Raw genomic sequence first — 20,646 nt, 5'->3', positions numbered from 1 at the left:
TTTCAGATGAGGACATGGAGGCTCAGAAGAGTAATAGGCCTGTCCCAAAGTCACATAGCCAATGAGAGATGGCCTGGGACCCCCTCCAGGTATGTCTGACACCAAGGTCAGTGTGCTGTTTCCACGACATCAGGCTTGCGTGCTGATATACGCCCTTTCTCTTCTAACTCACTCAGGCACCTGTCCTACTTTCAGGTCTCACCTGACTTATTTTGACTCTGAATGGCTACTGCCCGGTGGCTTGAGTAGAAGCCAAAACAAAAATGTAAACACATAAGAGATTTTGGAAAACTTAGGGGGTAGAATAGGAGCAGAGACACTTCCAACTTTTGAGAATATATAATATAGAAGCAGCTATTTTATGAATGCATAGCCTTTAAATGAAGTCCCCATGTATGGATTTCCATAACTTTTACAACATCCCAGTGAAATGTCAATTAGCACGCCTATTTTAAAGGTCATTTATTATTTTTTCTTCTTCTTCTTCTTCCTCTTCTTCTTCTTCTTCTTCTTCTTCTTCTTCTTCTTCTTCTTCTTCTTCTCCTCCTCCTCCTCCTCCTCCTCCTCCTCCTCCTTTGAATGAATTTGCTGAGGCTCAGAAAAATAGATCCTTTTTTTGTTTGTTTGAGTGAATGAATGAATTTGCTGAGGCTCAGGCAAGTTTAATCATTAAGTCAGTGTCACTATTTGGATCTAGCAGAACCTTGACTCCAACCTACTCCACTGGCTCCAAGCAGTAGTTCTTGTCACTGTTTCCCATTTTACAGAGGGAAAAACTGAGTCTCCAAAGGTGAAAAGACTGTCTCCAGTTCATGCAGCTGAAAGGTGATAGAAATTAAATCCTGGGTTCTCTGGCTCTGGAGGCATTACTCTTTATACAACACCCAGGAAAAGGCACGCCTGGTGAAGTAGAAGCTCCTCCCTCATAGTCTTGCCTTGTTGATTTCTGCCCTGATAATCAGACTCCATGTGTTGAAGTATCTCTACTTAGGAACTTTCCAGAAGCCAGCAGAGCTACTCATCAGAGCAAACACCCTTCAGCTCTGCCCAGAACTAATTGGTAATAGTCCATATATGTGCCCTCTGACTTTGGACTGTTTCTCCTACTTCTTTGTATTCAGTCCTCACTGTCTAAAATTATTTACTTATTTCTTTTTGCTGTTTGCATCCCTTCCTCAAAAGGAAGTTCTATGAAGGCAGGAACTTTGTTCTGTTAATCACTGCATGCCCAATACACAAAACAGTCTCTGACAGGTAGATATGCAATAAATCTTCCCTCCTTCCTTCCTTCCTTCCTTCCTTCCTTCCTTCCTTCCTTCCTTCCTTCTTCTCTCCCTCCCTTCCTTTCTCTTTCTTAAATAAACTAATGGCAAGNCAAAACAGTCTCTGACAGGTAGATATGCAATAAATCTTCCCTCCTTCCTTCCTTCCTTCCTTCCTTCCTTCCTTCCTTCCTTCCTTCCTTCCTTCCTTCCTTCTTCTCTCCCTCCCTTCCTTTCTCTTTCTTAAATAAACTAATGGCAAGTCTGTGTGAAATTTCATGCAAAACTACAAGATTTCATTAGAGAAGAATGTCATTCTGGCTTTATCTGTGGCATGGAATGCCTCAGTACTGCCAACTCCTCTGGCTGACTGAGCAAACCTCTACTGTGCCATCAAAAGTGCCATGTGAAACTGGGCAAGCCACGTCACCTCTCACGCTCCCAGTTTGCTCACCAGGACGATGAGGAAGAAAGACAGAAGGGATCATATTGGAAACTCCTTCTATCTCTAAGAACAGGGATCAGGATCAGATAGGGTGGCATCAAAGGTTAGCTCCTGGGGGGTGGGGAGAGGATAGGGTGGGCCAACCTGTCTGACTAGCTGAGCTGGAGCCTCCACCTCCAATTTACTCTGCAGCTTTTTCAAATTTTCTTTAGCAAGACAGCCAAGGCTCCACCCCAAACCAATGCATACAGAGTGTCAAAGTCAGGGTGCAAGCATGCTTTAATTTATTTTTCATTCAACAAATATTTATTGACTGCCTATCCACTATGAGCCAAACTGGGGGTAGTTTAGTGAATAAAACATCCCCAGGGCTCCCCTATCAGAGCTCACAGCTGGACCAGCATCTGGGCCACCTGAGAACACATTACAAATGCAAATTCACCAGCCCCACCTCCACCTCTGAGCGACTGAATCAGGAACTCTTCAGATTGCCCAGCCATTTGCGTTTTAAAAGACTTCCAGATGATTCTGAAGCACACTCAACCAGTCCAGTGCAGAATCCGGGCTTTAGGCACCTGATTAAATGTCAAAAAAAATTTTTAACTCATTAGAACTATGATCAGAAATGACAAGTACAGGGTGTGCTGAAAAGGGCGTGTCAGTGGGGAAGGTGACACGGGCTCTGGAGTTTCTGGACAGATGCCTCTTAGGAAATGAGAGTCATTAGAAATAAGCATGCAGATCTGCATGATGTACTGATAACGACTAGCCAGGATGTATGTTCCACAAAGAAAAAAAAACAAGGTGCAGAAGAATGTCTTCACGATGTTCCTATTTGTGTGTGCACAGGTGTATAGGTGTCTAAAGTTATGTTTACCTTTGTATAATCTATCTCTAGAAGGATACACAAAAAATTGGTTAGTGTTGGTTGTGTCTAAGAAAGACACATGGGAGTGAGAAGTAGAAGGGAAACTTGACTTTTGCTTTATGCATCACTGAATACATACTTTTTTTCAGGACAATAATACAGCTGGTTGAAGGGAGTCTTTTCTTTCCTTTTTTTCCCCCAGAGGAAACTTGTTGAAGTACAGTTGACACACAATATTATATTAATTTCAGGTGTAAGACATAGTGATTCAGCAATTCTGTACATTACGCAATGCTCACCAGGATACATGTTGTCATCGTCTGTCATTGTACAAGGTTGTTACAATATTATTGACCATGAATCTTTGCACCTCTTAATGGTTTTTTTTCTTTTTTTTATTCCTGAGAGAGAGAGAGAGAGAGAGACAGCATGAGCAGGGGAGGGTCAGAGAGAGAGGGAGACACAGAATCTGAAACAGGCTCCAGGCTCCGAACTGGCTGTCAGCACAGAGCCCAATGGAGGGCTCGAACCCACGAACCCAGAGATCATGACCTGAGCTGAAGTCGGACACCCGACTGACTGAGCCACCCAGGAGCCCCTCTTTGTGCTTCTTAATACCCTTCACCCATTTTGGATGGCCAGCCCTCTTTATTCCTTTCTGCGGTTGGCAGGCTTTGGCATCCAGTCTTCTCCAAACCCCTGCCCAGGAGGAGTTTCCAATCTAGTGGGCAAGGCGGACAAGGCAAGGAGGAGACAGATACAGGGAGGCGGGATGAGCAGCTTACGAGCCAGTGCAGAGTAGAATCCTCAGAGCAAGGCCCTGGTGACCTAGGAGGAGAGGGGACTGGATAATAGTTTTTGCAGAAAGAGTGGAGCATCACTTCCAAGGCAGAGGAGGTGTTCAGGAAGGGCTGTTTCGGAAGCTGTAGGTGTTTTCACACTGTCTGTGTGTGCGTGGGGTAGGAGGGCTGGCAGGGGGACGGGGGGACCAACTGTCCTACTTTTCCAGGCCTGACAGCGTCCCCGGGATTAGAGACTTCTAGTGCTACAACCGGGACAGCCGCTTACTGTGGGTGCGGCGGGTATGTGGCCAGAGGTGAGGCAGGAGAGAGCGGCGGCAGCGCGTGTGGGTTTGGGCAGAGATTGTCTCAGGGAGGGGCTTCGACCAATGACCTGGCTTGGCTACATCAGGTGGCCTGATGCAGTCACGGCCTCTATTCACCCAGTGACTCCACACAACCTATCTTCAAAAGGAAGCATCCAGAATCCCCTAGACTTGCATACATACCCTCAGGTTACTTGCACATCCTACCGCCCAGCATTACATACGACAGCATCTTTAACCATTGGAGTTGACTCACTTTTCCAGCGTAGATGAGAGGTCAGTGTGCAGATCTGTCAGAGTTGGTATCTGGCACCAGTGGTCCTAGGGTCCCCTCTCCCCTCGTAATGGCTGGCATTCCAAGCGCCAGAGATAAAATCACAGTTGTGACCACACAAACAATTCGGGAATCAGCACAGGCACTAGATGCGTCAGAGGACTGTGAGATAGGAGACCTTTCCCCCAGGGCCTCTGGCTTCAACTGGCTGTAGCTGAGTGCAGGTGATTAAAGCTATTGCCCGTCCCATAGTTTTTTGATGACCTAAGTGGAAAGGGTAGGTGACCTAATTCCACATCTCAGGGACTCTTGCCTAGCCTCAGGTCAGCTGATGACCGGTCTCCAGGGACTGAGTCCAGGCCAGGATCCTCTGTGCCCAACTCAGCAGAGAGTGGCCACGGAGATCTGGAGAATTCTCTGAGGGGCCTCCCCAAGCTAACCGTGAAGACACCCCTGGGGAAGTATGCCTTTGCCGTAATTCTCTTTTCAAAGGCAGTTTCCAGCCTCACGTGCCTGAATGTAAATTGGAGTCTATGTCCATTTCTAGAGCCTCTGGGGCAAGCCCAGATCTAGAGGCTGAAATATGTTTGGCCTACACAGGCCATTAGGGCTGAAAAGTCCTTGGAGGTTATTTAATCACATCTTAGTTTGCAGATAGGTAAACTGAGCTCAGAGGCAGGAAGATACCTGCCCAAGGTTACTGTTACGTGTTGAATTGTGTCCTCCTCTGAAAAATTCATTACGTTGAGGGGTACCTGGACAGCTCAGTCGGTTAACTGTCCAACTCTTGGTTTCAACTCAGGTCATCATCTCACGGCTCATGGGTTCGAGCCCATCTGGCTCTGTGCTGATGGTGTGGAGCCTGCTTGGGATTCTCTCTTCCTCTCCCTCTGCCTCTCCCACCACTCACTTTCTATCTCTCTTTCTCAAAATAAATAAATTAACATTTAAAAAAATTCATAGGTAGAAATCCAACCCCCAGGACCTCAGAATGTGACCTTATCTGGAGAGAAGGACTTTACAGAGGTAATCAAGTTAAAATGAGGACATTAAGGTGGGCTCTCATCCAAATATGACTGGTGTCTTTATCAAAAGGGGAAATATGGGCACAGACATGCACACAGGGAGGGCACCGTGTGAAGATGGAGGCACAGATCAAGGTGATGCTTCTATGAGCCAGAGACTGCCAAAGGTTTCCAGAACACTCAGAAGCCAGGAGAGACGCATGGAACAGACCCTCCCTCACAGCCTCAGGAGGAACCAACCCCACCAACACCTTGACCTTGAACTTCTGGTCTCCAGACTGTGAGACAGTACATTTCTGCTATTTAAGCCGCCCAGTTTGTGGTACTTTTATGTGAGGACAAGAGTCATATTAGATTAGGGCCCACCCTGATGTCTTTGGTTTAACTTGGTTACTCTGAAAACCTCCCATCTCTACATAAGGTCACATTCTCAGGGTTTGGGGGTGAGGGCTTTACCATACAGATTTGGTGAGGGGACACAACTCAACCTATGGCAGTCACCCAGCAAGTTGGTAGTGTGGAGAAGGCAAGAACCCACCCCCAACCTGACTTTGCACTACACCCCTGCCCCACACCTTCCCTTGCGTGTGCTCTTCCCATGGAGAAAGGCTCCATCTACCTGAGTTTCTCTTCAGATCTGCTTAAAGACACCACCCGGTGACCCCTTGTCTTTGATAGAAACAGCGTCTCATTTCCTCTCTATCTGGAGACAGAGTCCTGGAAGGCGGATTCCGGGCGCACACCCAGCACCCCGCCCTGCCCCCACCTCCTGCCCTGGGTTCTTGGCAGGACACAGGAAGCCCCAACTCGTCCCCAGCTCCCTTCAAAGCATTTTTCTCCTACCTTTGATTTTTATTGGTTTGTGTCTTAAATGCTTTGTCTGTAATTACACAGTTTGCTGCGTGTCCTGTTTCATAATGACTAATATGAAGTACAGGTACCAGCAAAGGGAAGCACAGAACCAAACGAGCATTTAATAATTAGTATTCATTAAGGCAATTATTTTTAATAAATTAGGCACGGTTAAATATAACCATTTTGCCCTGACTTCAAAACAAACACCAACTTACTTCAATGTTGCATCAAGAGAAAGGGGGTATTGGTGAGGATGCCTGGACCAGGGCAGAGACGGGGAGGGCTTAGGAGAGCAGAGCAGAGGCCAATATGTTCATAGGACTCACTAAATGTCAAGTCCATTGCCTGCATTATCTTATGTTATCGTCCTACTAAGTCAAAGAGACAGGATCTTTTATTATTATTGTGACTTTACAGATGAGGAAACTGAAATTTGCCCCAGCCCACACAGGTAGTAAAGTGAGTGATGGAGCTGAGGGTGGGGCCTAGACAGCCTCCTTCCAGAACCCTCCCTTGAAGGCCCACACACAACAGGTGTTGGAGAACGGGAATAAGTCCGCTTCCTCCTGAGGGTAGGAGATGGGCAGTCATGCCTGCAAAGTGTGTAGCTTGTTTAGGGTCAAGTTTAATGTGGTGATGAAGCCCCTAAACTCCTGGGGGAACCTGTTGGGGCTTGGATCTCAGGGCCATATCTAATCAGTAGGGCCTCTGTTTCCCAGTTTACAAAATGCAACGATCATAGTACCCTCCTCGAAGCGCTGCTGAGAAGAGAGCATCACTGCTGGATTGGGAAGGGACATCTCGGGGAGCTACCAAACCAATACACTTGTCCAGCCCTGCTGTCCCATCTGATGATAGCGCCACACTGAGGTTTGGACTGAGGTCCACCCATGGCAATGGGGTACCTGCCAACTCTGATTTGTTCTCCACACAGTTGCATTCTCTTGTTCTTTTTTTTTTTTAATGTTTTTATTTATTTCCAGGAGAGAGAGAGACAGCGTGAGCAGGGGAGGGTCAGAGAGAGAGGGAGTCACAGACTGAAACAGGCTCCAGGCTCCGAGCTGGCAGTCAGCACAGAGCATTCTCTTGTTCTGACCCAGACGTAGAAATGAGTAAACTCTAAAAAGTTCCCAGAGCCCTACCATGAGAGGGAGGGTCAGTCAAGGTTCCTCGTCTGGTCCTTCCAGATCATGGTGCATGACACCCGGCACCAAAATGATCAGAATCATGGCTGCTTCCAACCCCCAAAGATGACCCAGTCTTGATGATCCAATCCCTGCACCTCAGTTGAGTTCCTGCGAGTCCTGGGACACGGACAGGGTCACCGTCATGGGCACAGACCCTATGCAGTGACAAAGATGCCTATGCTTAGAAGGGTCCTGCACTGTGATTTGAAACTCTGCTGTCCCTGTCTTACCAAATTCCGAATAAGGACCGCACATTTTCAGCTTGCCCTGGGCCCTGCAAATTATGTAGTCAGTGTTGTGTCCAGGTTTAGCTGCTGTAACAAAGAGATGGAGAAATAATCCTTAAATAAAGCAGAAGCTTATTTCTCTCTTATGTAATAGCTCAGAGGTAGGCAGTGCAGACAATAGGGTGACTCTTCCATCTTCAGTGTGTGGACTCTATCTATTCTATCTTTGAGTCCAAGTGACTGTCCTGTTCTCACCCTGTGCATGGGAAGGATCACGGGGGTCATGGGAAGTTGTCCGACTTAGGTTTGAGTCCCACTTCAATTACTGCCTCGCTTGCAAATGGTCTTTGCTTTGAATCTCAGTTTCCTGGTCTTTAAAATGGGACTGCTAAGTCAGGATGTGCAGGGTAATGGATGCAAGATGTAGCACGGAGCGTTTGGCACAACAAGTGTTAGCTCCTGAAGAGGGCCCTTTGGAGGCCATCTTGGAGTTCGGCTGGAGTGAGCATATGAAATCTCACTACTCAATGGAGGCTTCCACAGTTTTCTTCTTGAATCTTATTTTCACCCAACAGCTTATGTTAAGAGTGCTGGATCTCAGCTCAGCTCTCCACCAGCTCACTGTGTCATCCTGGACAACTGTCTTAACCCTCCCGGGCCTGCCTTCTCCTTGATGTCATGGGTGAGAGAGTCGATCAGCTAGTTCCGAACACCGGCATATCCTTTGATTCTCACCCAGTGGTCACAAGGGCTTGCTTTTTTCTGAACTCTGTCCAAGTCGTCTGCCTTCCCACACCTCTTGGTGCCTGAAACAGGGCCCGGCCAGGACCATAGTTAGGGGCCATATTGCTCCATGGTCCCGAGGGCCTGTTCCTGTCCCCGAGCACAGCTGTGGTACCAGCCATCTGACTCATGGGGCTGCACTGCCCAGACACTCAGGGATTCCAAATTAGAGGATGAGGTGTGTTTATTTAATAGGATGAAAGAATAATGTGGCCTTGTTAGTAATACAGTAAAACTAAGCTTCCCTAATGCTCAGGTACACTGGCTAACTGGACATCCTAAGTATCCAAGATCTCAGCACAGCGGCTAAGAACAGACATATTCGGTCAGACTGATTCAAATCCACTCCCTCCTCAATCACTAACTCCCTGTGGAATTTCGGTCTTTACCTACCTTCAGTTTTCTCCGGAGTGAAAGGGAGAGCATAATGGTACCTAATTCTGTTCACAGGGCCCTGGGTATCTCATTAATTTTTTCATGGTGCCCTCAGCACAAAGAAATACCTAACCGTTCCATTCATTAAGCAGTTAGAGCCAACAATTTGATAAGTACCTGTTCTAAGAACTTAGTAGTTGTTTGGGAAAATAGCACACAGAAAATCATTCCCTTTTTTTTTTTTTAGAGGGAGACAGTGTGCAAGTGGCAGAGAGGGGAAGAGGGAGACAGAGAATCTCAAGCAGGTTCCACATTCAGCACTCAGCACAGAGCCCAACACAGGGCTCAGTCCCACAACCCTGGGATCATGACCTGTGCCAAAATCAAGAGTTGGACGCTCCACCAACTGAGCCTCCCAAGCACCCCAGAATTTCATTCTTAAGTAGCCATAGCTACCTCTGAATAGGATCCACCTGTTGGGTACTGCACAACTTCTCAAAGCTTGGAAAGGAGAGGGAACACAGCCGTCTTCACTTTCTGCCCCACATGGATTTCCATGCTGTACTTGTATTTTATTATAGTAGCTGCTGAAAACCAAAGCCCTGACCATGACACAAGGAATATGGCACATTCCAATGCCCAAACTGGGAACTTTCTGGAACTATTAGTTTGCATGATGTCCCACAGATCTCAAGTATCACTGTGCTTCCTTTCATGCACCCAACACTCATTACATTCCTCCACATTTCCCTCCTGGTGCTGGGTTTCCCCAGCCTCCATGCCCTGGCACAGGCTGTAACCCCCCACAGACTGCTTCTGCATCTGTGCTGTCGCCCCCACCCACCTACCCCTCTATTACCTGAAGACCTCCTGGGAACTCTCATCAGCCCTGTTCAACTCTCACTCACTGCCAGAGAGTCACAAGTGGACATGCCTTCTTGGAAAGGCAACTTGAGCATACCATCACAATTGCCCTAGCAAAGTGCACTTCTGGAATTTGCTATATATTTATTGTGCACTCTTCACACAAGTCCTCAAAGAAATTTTACAAAGATATTCACTGAAGCTTTCTTCAACATAGCAAGGAAAAGAGAAAGCAAAGAAAGAAGGAAGGAAGGAAGGAAGGAAGGAAGGAAGGAAGGAAGGAAGGAAGGAAGGAAGGAAGGACCGTTCTGTCCCTCGATAGGGAGCTGATTATGTACAATTAATTATAATAATCACAATAAAGGAGATCAACCCATACTGATATAACATGATCCTCAAGCTATATAATTAAGTACAACAGTGTGTATTATGCTGGGCAGATAAGCTTACACATGCGCCATCTGAGCTCATATGTGCAGGCAGAAGTTGAAAAAGGTGGGGGCCTCTGAGAGGAAGCGGGAGGATGGGAACCAAGACTTATTTTCACTCTAAACTATTTTGGAACTGTTGCCATTTTTTCTATTTGCACATTTTCCTTATTTAAAAAAATGCATACGCGTGTTTTGATAAACCCTGTCTAGGCTTCGACTTCTCTGAATTTTCTTTCATGCCCCAGGCTAGAACCAATCCCTCCCTCAACCATACCTCAAGCATCCATTTCCTAGTAAGTACCTCATGAGACTTTATCCGAGCTCTTTCCCTCCATTCCAAAGGGTGCCCCCCGAGACTTCCACATCTGCCTCGTTGCTGTGCACACAGCACCTAGCCCGGGCCAGCACGAGCCTCAGCCCAAGTCACTGGAATGAACCTAGCCCTTGCTCTCATACTGGGTGAAGAAAGCAAGCCCCGGAAGCATGTTCCCTGCCCCCGCGGTGCTTGCTTGTGGCCTGGACCTACCGGAAAGCCTGGCACAGTGGATGGTTTAGGCTCATCCCCAGAAGGAAAGCAAAAGGAGTCAAGATCCTAGATGTGGGAATCGGGAGGCAGTGCTATGGGCCAAACACAAGAATAGAGATTCGAGAGCACAGTGATGGCAGTCACTTGGAGGACAAGGACCCTCGGCAAGTTAGGCTGACCCTTAGAGGGTCATGGGATGAACACAAGAGCGTGGGAGGCCTCAGCTCCTTAGGCAGGTGTGAACGCAACAATAGTAATTTAGGCTTGAACACTTGTCACATGACAAGCCGTGCTAAGAAATGTACATGCATGTCTCACTGACTCCCTAGAGCTACCCTAGTAAAGTCCGCACTGTTATCCTCAGTTTGCAGATCAGGAAGCTGCTTAGGGATTGGGGAATGGGCCGGGCGCTCAGAGATGGTCAGCAGCAGAGCTGGGCAAGGAACATAGATCTGCTTTGGTCTGCGTGCCTCCTTCCAACCACGCCTCACAGCGAGAAGCATGCGCAGATGACGACATCAACATTGGCAACAGCCTCTGAGCTCTCTCGTCCTGTGGCCCCAGTGGCCAGAGGAAAGCTGAGTTCTGCAATGAGGGGGAGACTTGGTCAGGTGGCACTGTGGTGATGACCCATCCTGGTGCCCCACAGCCAGGCCAGCAGGTCAGAGGGGTTGCAAAACCCATTCACAGCTTCCTCACGAACCTCGGGACCGAAAGCAACATATCTCTCTGAGCTTGTACTGATAGGGGCATCCTTTTCTGTCCGTTTTTAAGCAAAACTCAGAGTAAGCAAAGATAACTTAGCTATATGTTCTAAAAAACCCACCTTCTACAGGAAAATAAATCCTTGAACCAACTGGAATAGCTGATGTATGAACATTAACAGCAAGACTTGCTTTCAGACCCTCTCTTCACTGAGTTCACAAATCTGAGGTACAATCAAGTCTGCGTCGTTCACTTCGCCTAATCCCAGCTAATTCTCAGCCTGGTAAAACCAGCTTTAAAATCATCAAGCCAGAGCCCTGAAACTCCATAAATAGACTCCCCTGACCTCTACTTTCTGAGACATTCCTAAAGTTCTGTCAAGGATATATTCTCCTTTATTATTTAGTAAAGTAGTTCTAATAAACTTAGTTTTGTTTAACCAATGTGTTTTTCTTTTTGTTTTGTTCTGCTAAGGGATATGGGGTGTGTTTTTCTGGGGGAATTGATGGTAAACATTTCCTTGCTGTGGCCTATAAACCACCTGCCCTCTAGCCTCTAGTTACCTCACTGGCTTCTCTCCCTCTTGCTCTCTGAGCTCTAGCCACAAAGGTCTTTGATCACTTCTTTGATCATGCCATGTTTTCTCCAACCACAGAGCCCTTGCACATACCATTCCTTCTTTCTGAAATACTCCTGCTGACATTCTTTACCTGGTTAATCCCTCTCTTTCTTTCAAATAACCTCCCTTGTCACTTCTCCAGGGAAGCCTTCCCCCCCCGTATCTATGAATAAGCTAAATCTCCCTGTTATTTGCTCTTACAATTCTTTATCTCTGCTTTCTAGCACTTACCCCAGGTAGTTTTATCTTCCACTTTTAGTTATTTGATGACTGCATCTATCCCACTTAGAATGTAAGGGCCCTGAGGGCAGTCTCTATGTCTGTTTGGACCACCCACGCAGTCCCTTGCCCTTTACCTAGAACGGGTGCTCAGCAAAGAGTTCCCGGAGAAATGAATGGACGGATGGACGAAAGATAGGAAGGTTTTGCTCCTAATAAAAACTCATGGCTGTGTGTACGTATCAGTGCGTGTATCTATGCGTGTCTCACGTGTTTGCAACATCAGGTTGGAAAGCAGGACATAGGATGTCAGAGTGGTGACACCAGTGACCACAGAGGGAAGGCAAGGTTCCGGAGGGCGCCTCAGTCTCTGCATGTGGCCGTGGAGTCTGTCCGCAGTGCCAACCCCGGTTCCTCGGACCAGCCACCAAGTGAGAGCTGAAGAGGTGTCGGGAACACCCTGACATGTTTCCCTTCATCCTCGGGCTAAGTTAGAAAACGACTCACTTGCCCACATACTCACAGCCACGGGCTGTGCAGCAGACCAGGATCCCGGACTCGGAATGATGGAGCTGCATAGGGATTTTTCTCGTTCAGTCTTTGGTTTTAAGACTTTCTTTTTTAGAGTAGTTTCAGGTTCACCGCACAGCTGAGAGGAAGGCACAGAGAGTTCCCATACACCTCCGGCCCTCACTCATGCATGCGCAGCCTTCCCCACCATCAACGCCCCCAGCGGAGCGTGCGTTTGTTACAGTCAATGAACTCGCAGTAACACCTCATTATCACCCAGTCCATAGTTTACCTTGGGTTCGCTTGTGTTGGTGTTCGTTTTACGGGTTTTGACGAGCGTATAATGACACGTCTCCATCATTATAGTATCCTGCAGAGTATTTTCACTGCTCTAATATCCCTCTGTGCTCTACGTCCGTCCCTTCCTCCCCTCAGTGTCCGACAACCACCACTTTTTCCTGCCCTTATAGTTTTGCCTTTTCCAGAAGGCCCTATGGTTGGAATTATACAGTGTGTAGCCTTTTCAGATTGATTTCTTTCACTTCGTAAGAGGCATTTAGGTCTCCTCCATGTCTTTTCGTGGTCTGACAGCTCATTTCTCTCTAGTGCCGAGTAATATTCCACTGTCAGGATGCACCTCCGTTTATTTATCCCCTCACCGCCTCGAGGACATCTCGGTTGCTCTCAGAGGCACATAGGTTTTAACCACAATGCCTCGCTGTCTTTCCTTCTCAGCTGAAGACCTGTCTCAGGGACACCTGGGAGGGTCAGTCAGTTAAGCGTCTGACTCAGCTCAGGTCATGATCTCTCACTCTGTGAGTTTGAGCCCCGAATCCGGCTCTGTGCTGACAGCTCAGAGCCTGGGGTCTGCTTCAGATTCTGAGTCTCCCTCTCTCTCTGTCCCTCCCCCGTTCACACTCTGTCTCTCCCTCTCTCTCAAAAACAAATAAACATTAAAAAAAATTTTTTTTACAAAAGGCCTATCTCGTACTCCTACATTTCAAGCTGGGAACAAGGAAGCCATTTTATTTTTTTAAAATGTAGCATTAAAAAACAAAGAGTGTAATTTATTTTGTTTTATGACTTTATTGAGGCATAACTGACAGCTAATAAACTACATTTGTTTAAAGAGTACACTTTGGCAGGTTTTTACATATGTGTATACCTGTGAACCCACCAGTACCATGGTAATGAACGTACCCACCACCTTCCAAAGTTCCCTCATGTTCCTTTGCAACTCATCCCTTCTATTCCACCATCTGTACACAATCACTGATCTGCTTCCTGCCACCGTAGATTAATTTGTGTTTTTCTATTGCAATGTCTATTTCTTGATTAGTATTTTCTAGAACCCCCATCTGCCCTCTATTTTCAAAGAATTCAGTAGAAAGTAGCAAAGGTAGCACACCTGTTAGCCTATAGCCTTCCTTCTTCGGGCAACAACAAGTAGCCCACCAGCTTCCCCTGATGGGTCTGTAAGCCCCCTAAGCATTGATGGGGGGCAAGGGTACCACACTGGTTTCTGTGAGCTAATGATCCCAATGAAAACACGGATTTGGCAGCGGACTGAATAGCTCTCCCTCGTGCAACAGGGCTCCACGAGTTTCCTTAGAAAGCTCTGAGTTTGACTCACTTTCGGATCCTGACTTGATTGGAAGGAACAGAGACAGATGAGCCATTTGGGGGAAACAACCAATAAACACAAGATGGAATCGATTCTTCTGGAATGTGTCTTTCCTTTTGTTCTGTTGTTGTTGTTGTTACGTTCATAATTTTTCATCGAATAAGAGTGGCCTTTTCATCTCATTTCAAAAGCTCGCTAAACCTTTGGGGAGGGGAGGCTCATCCTAACATTACCCTGACAACTGAGAGCAAGTAGTTGTCAGGCAGCTTATGGCTGTGTATTTGCATGGTGCTCACATGGAAAAGAAGGGGTTGGCCATTGATGCACTTCCTTGGTGGGGAGCTCATTCCCTTCCAAACAGCTCCCAGGGTCACTCAGACCCCAAGGATGAGCCACAACCTACCAAATGCCAGTTAGGTTTGTAACTAGGCTCTTCTTAAATATACACACTATACATGCGTGTGTGTGTGTGTGTGTGTGTATACTGTATATATATAGTGTGTGTATATATACATATATATGTCTTAGTGTCACGCTGTGAGGAAACACCCCTTTGTGCTTCAGAGGAATAAGCAACCCTTCAAAAGATCGACGCACCAGGTGGACAGAAGCTTTCCCAGCTTTGGGGCTGTTGGGACAGAAGCAGTAGGGGCAAGAACTATAATTAATAATAGCCAACAAGAGGACTCACTCAGGGTCAGGCACTGCACTAAGCTCTTTCACTCGTGTTGTCTCGTTAAATCTTGACCACAATTCTGGAGGCTAAAAGCTAGTATTATGCCCATTTTACAGCAGAGAAAATCAAGGCCATGTGAGGTGAAGTGACTCCCTGAGGTCACCTTGCTGGGTTTGGAGGAGGTGGAATTTGGAGGCGGGTCTATGTGCTGGCATGTCACCTTCAACCTCTCTACCTCCCATTGGTGGTAAACATGCATACCACAGATGCTGGCGGTGCCCCACCCACGGGCCCATGCCTACTGCTGTACACTGGGCTGATCAGAGCTGCCCCAGAGCTTCATCCCCTCCCCCACCTCCAGCTAGCTCCACGGTCCAGTACCCACTCTCAGCCATGGCTGATGAGGAATGCTTACAGTCCTGTCTCTTTGGCTTTGGGCAGGATAACCTCCGCGGTGTCATTCATGGTCCCGAGCTCCTCATGGGATCTGGACCCAGCTGTACATCTACAGAAACCACACCTTTGGGGATCCTGCCTGCCCTATACTGCTGCCTTTTCCCCTTCCGGGTCTCAGGAGGGAGCACTCCCTACATCAGTCACCCGCACCGGGAGCTCCATCTCAGCCTATACTGCTAAAGCACCGACTTGAGGCAGAATCTCTCAAGGAGACGCAGGTTTATGGCAAAAAGAGATAAGGAAGGTCACTTCACTGGAAGTTGTGGCCCCAGAAGCCATTGGGACCTATGGGTGCTCGTAGGGTTGGAGCAGTAGAGCAGGGCCATCCCCACAGCACTCGCCTTACCGCGATGTGATACGTGTGAAAATGCATGGAAAGCATTTGGGGACCATACCTGTCCCATTGAACTCACTGAGTCAATGAGAGATGCATTCGAGGATTTCGGTAAAGAAAAGAATGTTTCCCGTCCCTCTTCTTCCCACCCCCAACCTTGTCCAATGAGCAGAATTAATAAAATCATCCCTAGCAAGTGGGAAAGAATACTATGGTAGAGACCAGTTGATCCCCTTTGCCCCCAACATCTAAAGTTGGGGCTGGTAGGCTCAAATCAGGGGACGTCTGAGATCATCTTTTGAATACAAATGGCCCAGAACCTCTTGCCCAACTGAAAAATGCATAAGGAGGTGGGGCACTTCTGAGATTAAACTCGAAGATCCCAGGGGCTGGCTTTGGGATCCTTCGGGATCCTCATGACAGAGTCATTGTGATCCTCAGGATAAGACAAAGCCCGAGCCTGTCCACACATGCTCACTCGACCCACCCATCTCTATTATCACTACAAATTCCAAACCACCCTCAGATCTGTCTCTTTTCCTCCATCTGCAGCCTCGATGTGCAAAGACATTCAGTTTGATTCAGTTCCTTGTCTAAGCCATAGCGAGAGCGCCGTTCCTTCATGCGCTGATTTAGCAAACACTCACTCACTCAACTTCTACTCCATGCCAATCAGAGTTCTAGGTTCTGGGAATACAGGGCAAATAGCATGGAGATAGGGAGGGAGCCCCACTCATACTGCAGCTACGTGAATATCTTGTTCCCTTCTCCACATGTACTGTGCCCTCTGCCTCTCAATACCTGTCCCCTTGTTTGTGGCTGACCAACTACACTCACCCTTCAAGTCCCTGCTCATATATCATTGCTTCTTCTTCAAAGCCTCTTCTGACCTTTCCCCTACCTGGCTGTGTCAGGAACTCCTTCCTGCCATTTCTACAGTCCCTTGTTCTTCCCTTTCCTTGGTCCTTATCACAGGGCATTGCAATGATGTGTTTACAGAAGGTGAACTCCTTTTAGGGCAGAGATCATGCCATTCATTGGTTTAGTCCTTGATGAGCCCAGCACTATGCTAGATACTAGGGTTCAGCAATGGCTCCTCACAGACAAGCTCTAGTCCTGTCCCGTCTTCACGGCACTGACATTCATTCCCCTGGGGGAGGCAGATGAAAATTAACTCACTTTCAGATTCCTATACTGTAGCAGAGGGCTTGATGGAGAGTAGCTCCTCATTACGTCCGTACAGTGAACAGATGAGAAGGGCGGGCCAGGAATTCCCTTTCTTTTGGGCTAGCGATTAGGGGCTGTGACATCACCATGAGATGAAATGAGCTCGGGTAGATATCTGACCATCGTCTGACCAAATCCAAAATTCCCCGGTAGAATGATTTGTGTTGTATAGACCAGGGTTCTAGAACTCAGTCGCCCACAGGGAACCAGAAGGTCGTATGCATGCGTGACTTGTTTTGGGTCCAAGACCATTGTCATCTACTGTCCATTTATGGAGGCTGCCGTCAACAGGAGAGTGAACACCAGGCAGAGTGAAGCCTCCCTTCCCAGCTGCTTCCCTTCTTTCCCTGTATGAATGTGAACCACGCCTTTCCCAGTTTCTCAACGGAAGCCAGCAATCTTAAACCCTTCTCCAAATCCTCAAAACTTTCCCAAAGTCCTAGCTCCGAATTCAATCCCCAGATTTTCAAGACCCCAGTCGTTCTAAACAGCTAGACAAAAAAAAAAAATAGCCTGTGGATAATTAACCTGCAGCTTCTGGTGCTGATCCCGCCTCAAATCAAAACCCTCCTTAGAAACACCCTTTTACCGTTCATGCTTCTTGTCTGAAAAAACCAGAAGGAAAAAGGAAAAAAAAAAAACTTAATAGAAAAAAAAGGGGGGGAAAAAACAGGAATAACTGGAGAAGGCAGAGAGATGAGAGCTCTTAAATAGGATGTTCTTAGTAAGACATGCCCACCCCCACCTTGTAAAACCCCAGGTGAGGAAGCTGGGGTTGTGAGCTAAAGGGAAGAGCCAGGCCTGGCCTCAAGGATCCCCTTAGATGGCCCTTCAAAGCCATTAGAGCCGGGGGAAGGCCTCGTGCTTCTGCTATAGGTCGTTTCAATGAAGAGGAGCCTGCCTCTTCATCGGCAGTGTAATTGGATAGCTTCCCGGTCCAAGGGCCTGCTGGCCTCCCCTCTGCACTTCTGGACAGTATTAATTTACACAGGCCTACAAACGAGCCAGGCACTCGCCGGCCTATTGGGTTACACAGAAAGCACAAATGAACTTCCTGGGATAACTAATAGAGGAAATTGGAAAGGAAGGAGCAATCTATCAATTATCAATAGGCAGCTCACAGGAACTTGGCAAATTAAGTAGTTAAAATGGGTAATAGAGATGAAAAGAGAACTACAGACTTAAAATATATATATATTCCTCCATGATGCAATGGGTTAAAGGAACAGGCTGCTTTTGTCACTTGCACAGAAGGTTAAAGAGAGGCAGGAGAGAAGAGGAAAGAAGCGTGCACTTGATACCTTTGCCTGACCTCATGCGTTGTTACTATGACCTGGGGGGGAAGGTTTTCTATAGGAGAAGGTCCTGGAAGCAGGAGGGCCTGTTGCACTGTTTCCCGTAGAGGCAGCGTGGTGGAGGACTCCAGGAATGATCTGGCGTAGCATTAAGTGACATTGGATCACAAAATCGAGAAGCTACTCCTTCCTCTGATTCTATTTCAGACTGGGGCTACCACCCTATAGCGCCTCCCTGCTGGTCGTAAACCCCTCATTAATAACAAGGGGGCACAGCCTTCCGCAGCTAGAATCCCAGCCTCTTGTCTTGTCTTTACTGTATTTATTCTTGACATCCAGGATGCCACTATATTTTCATGGATGCAGCTGTCTGAAGTCTTTCTAAAATAGACTTAGTGAAGTGTTTAAGAGTGAGGTAATTTTAAAAATTATGTTCAGGGAAAAGCAGCGCTTACATCCTGGGCCCCCTATGAATTCATACAGCTTTGAGAAACAGCTTTGGGTTTCCACTGGGTGTATCACTGTATTAAGAGCTGATATCATTGACCTCCAAGGACCAAGCAGAAGGACCATAAGTTAATTCAATGCATTGTTTCATTTTGTTTTTTCAGTTCCTATGAAAAATAAGGAAGACTTCGGGAGCCCTCCTTACAAATAAGGGGGCCAAGGCACAGAAAAGCTAAGTCGCATGCCCAAGGGACAGCTGAATATGAAAACTTGGAGCCTAGATTGTTTCCCTAGGCCTCAGCGTGACTCAGAACAGAGGAGGCAGTGTCATCTGGCTGCTTTCTGGGTTCCTAGGACATGCTTTCCGCTCTCGGGGTTCTTTCGAGGAGTAAATGAGATAATGCAGGGAAAGCCCTTGGCTCAGTGTCTCGGCACGCGGCGTTTGTCCAATAAATTTTCTCCTCCCTCCCCGTGGACATGCACAGGGCTTGAAGGCAGCATCTGCCTGGTTTAGTCTGCTGAATAGCTCCTCACTGGTTTCCTACCTCCCCATCAACCTTCCTAACTGCTCTCCACATGACTGCTGGATTAAGCTGCTGAAATCCAAATCCTGATGTCACACGCAGCTCATAAACCTTCAGTGGGTCCCCATTGCCCAGGGAATGAGAGTCAAATGCCTCAGCCTGGCAGGCGAAGCCCCCAGGAGATGCCTTCAACATACCTTTCCAGCCTTCCATTCAGCTGCATTCCCGGGGCAATGCGGGTACCCTAATGTACTGCCCTCATCTGTGATGCTCTGGTGCTCCTGGTATCTTCCTAGTGGGCACACCAAACCACCCTTTCCCAACACCTGAGCCAACTGCCTCCTCTCCCGTGATGCCTTCTCTTGCCTCCCATCCCTTCCCTTCCAGCACTTCGGTTCATCCTTATGTGAGGACCCTCCTGTTTCTCTTCCTTGCATCACAGCTACATAGGGTCCTTTCTTATGCTCCCAGCTTGAGTCTGAGTTCCTTAGGGTAGCGTGGAGGCAGAAATGTTTTCTTCACTTTTGCGCTGTTCATTGTGTTCATAATATAACAGTGTGTTCAACAGTCATGACTTGAATTCAGTTGGTGCTAAAGTGCAGGTCAGAGGTATGGGTTAAACTCAAATAATAAAAAATAAATTAATTATCCTTTGTTTGACTACAACTCCTATCTCTACCCTACCCTTTAGCATCAACTGAATTCAAGTCACGATTATTGAACCACGGAGTGGAAACTGAGGATAGAGAGTGAGCGAGACAGGACCCTTGTGCTTGAAGAGACAAAGGCTAGAGGGAGAGACAAATGCCCAAGTACATACTTCCTGCCAGGGTGACAAGCACAGCCACAGAGGTAAGAACAGTACCAACTTGAGGGCACCTGGGTGGCTCAGTCAGTTAAGCGTCCAACTTCAGCTCAGGTCATGATCTCACAGCTGATGGGTTCGAGCCTGGCAAGGGGCTCTGTGCTGACAGTGTGGCGCCTGCTTCAGATCCTCTATCTCTCTATTTCTCTGCCCCTCCCCAGCTTGCTCTCTCTCTCTCTCTCTCTCTCTCAAAAATAAATAAACATGAAAAAAAAGAACAGTACCAGCTTGCACTCACTTGGTGCTTTCCATGTGCCAGGGCTGTGGTGGGCTGTTTGCATACGTTATCTTATTCAACCAGCAGACCAATTCCATGGGTTAGGATCTTCTGATTTCTATTTTATAGATAAGGAAACTGGAGCTAATGAGGGTCGAGCTGCCTTGCTGAGGGTCCCAATTAGGGATGGCATTCAGGGGCATATTGTTGAAGCCCACCAACCAGCAGCCGGGGACCTGGAGTCCCAGGCTGTACCGCCAAAGGCCAGACACCCCCATCATTCAGTTCAGCCGTTCTCAGTGTAGGACCTCTCTCCTCTCTCTTGTCACCGTGTGGTTGCAAGATGTCACACCCACACCCCACCTAGCATCTGTGATCTAAATAGGCAGTAGGGAAAAGACAAGGTGGAAAAGTCTTGGGCAGTTAGTCTGCCCCCTTTCAAAGAGTCTCTGGGAAGCCCTACCAGTAAACTCCGTCTACATGCCATTGGCCAAGGCCATGTCACTTGAGAACTCTTAAGTGTAACGGAGACAGGAAATGCAGTTATATAAATGGACTCGTTGCCAGGCTAAACAAAACTGGAATTCCTTGAGTAAGAAACAAGGAACGTGGGTATTGGGTGAGGAGTGAGTGGCACCTGCAATCCCACTTTCAACCCTGGACCTGAGTTAGTGATGTGCTAGTAAACACTTTACTGACTG

General features: G+C 47.4%; 1 long non-coding RNA gene across 2 annotated transcripts; it reads right to left on the bottom strand.

Moving 5' to 3' along the window:
- Nucleotides 1–2,029: 2,029 nt before the first annotated feature.
- On the bottom strand, nt 2,030–4,137 carry LOC144225892 (uncharacterized). Of its 2 annotated transcripts, none has more exons than XR_013333458.1 (3): nt 3,864–4,137; nt 2,875–2,976; nt 2,030–2,282 (listed from the first exon to the last, which is right to left on the bottom strand). It is a non-coding gene; the product is annotated as an uncharacterized LOC144225892 (long non-coding RNA). The 2 variants fall into 2 exon arrangements; XR_013333459.1 differs by having other exon boundaries at nt 3,937–4,137.
- Between the last annotated feature and the right edge of the window lie 16,509 nt (nt 4,138–20,646).

Source organism: Crocuta crocuta, unplaced genomic scaffold (assembly GCF_008692635.1).
Source record: "Crocuta crocuta isolate KB4526 unplaced genomic scaffold, BGI_CrCroc_1.0 scaffold131, whole genome shotgun sequence".
Taxonomy (NCBI): Eukaryota; Metazoa; Chordata; class Mammalia; order Carnivora; family Hyaenidae; genus Crocuta; species Crocuta crocuta.
The sequence above is the reverse complement of the archived record's forward strand: the minus strand, read 5'-3'. Positions and strand labels throughout refer to the sequence as shown.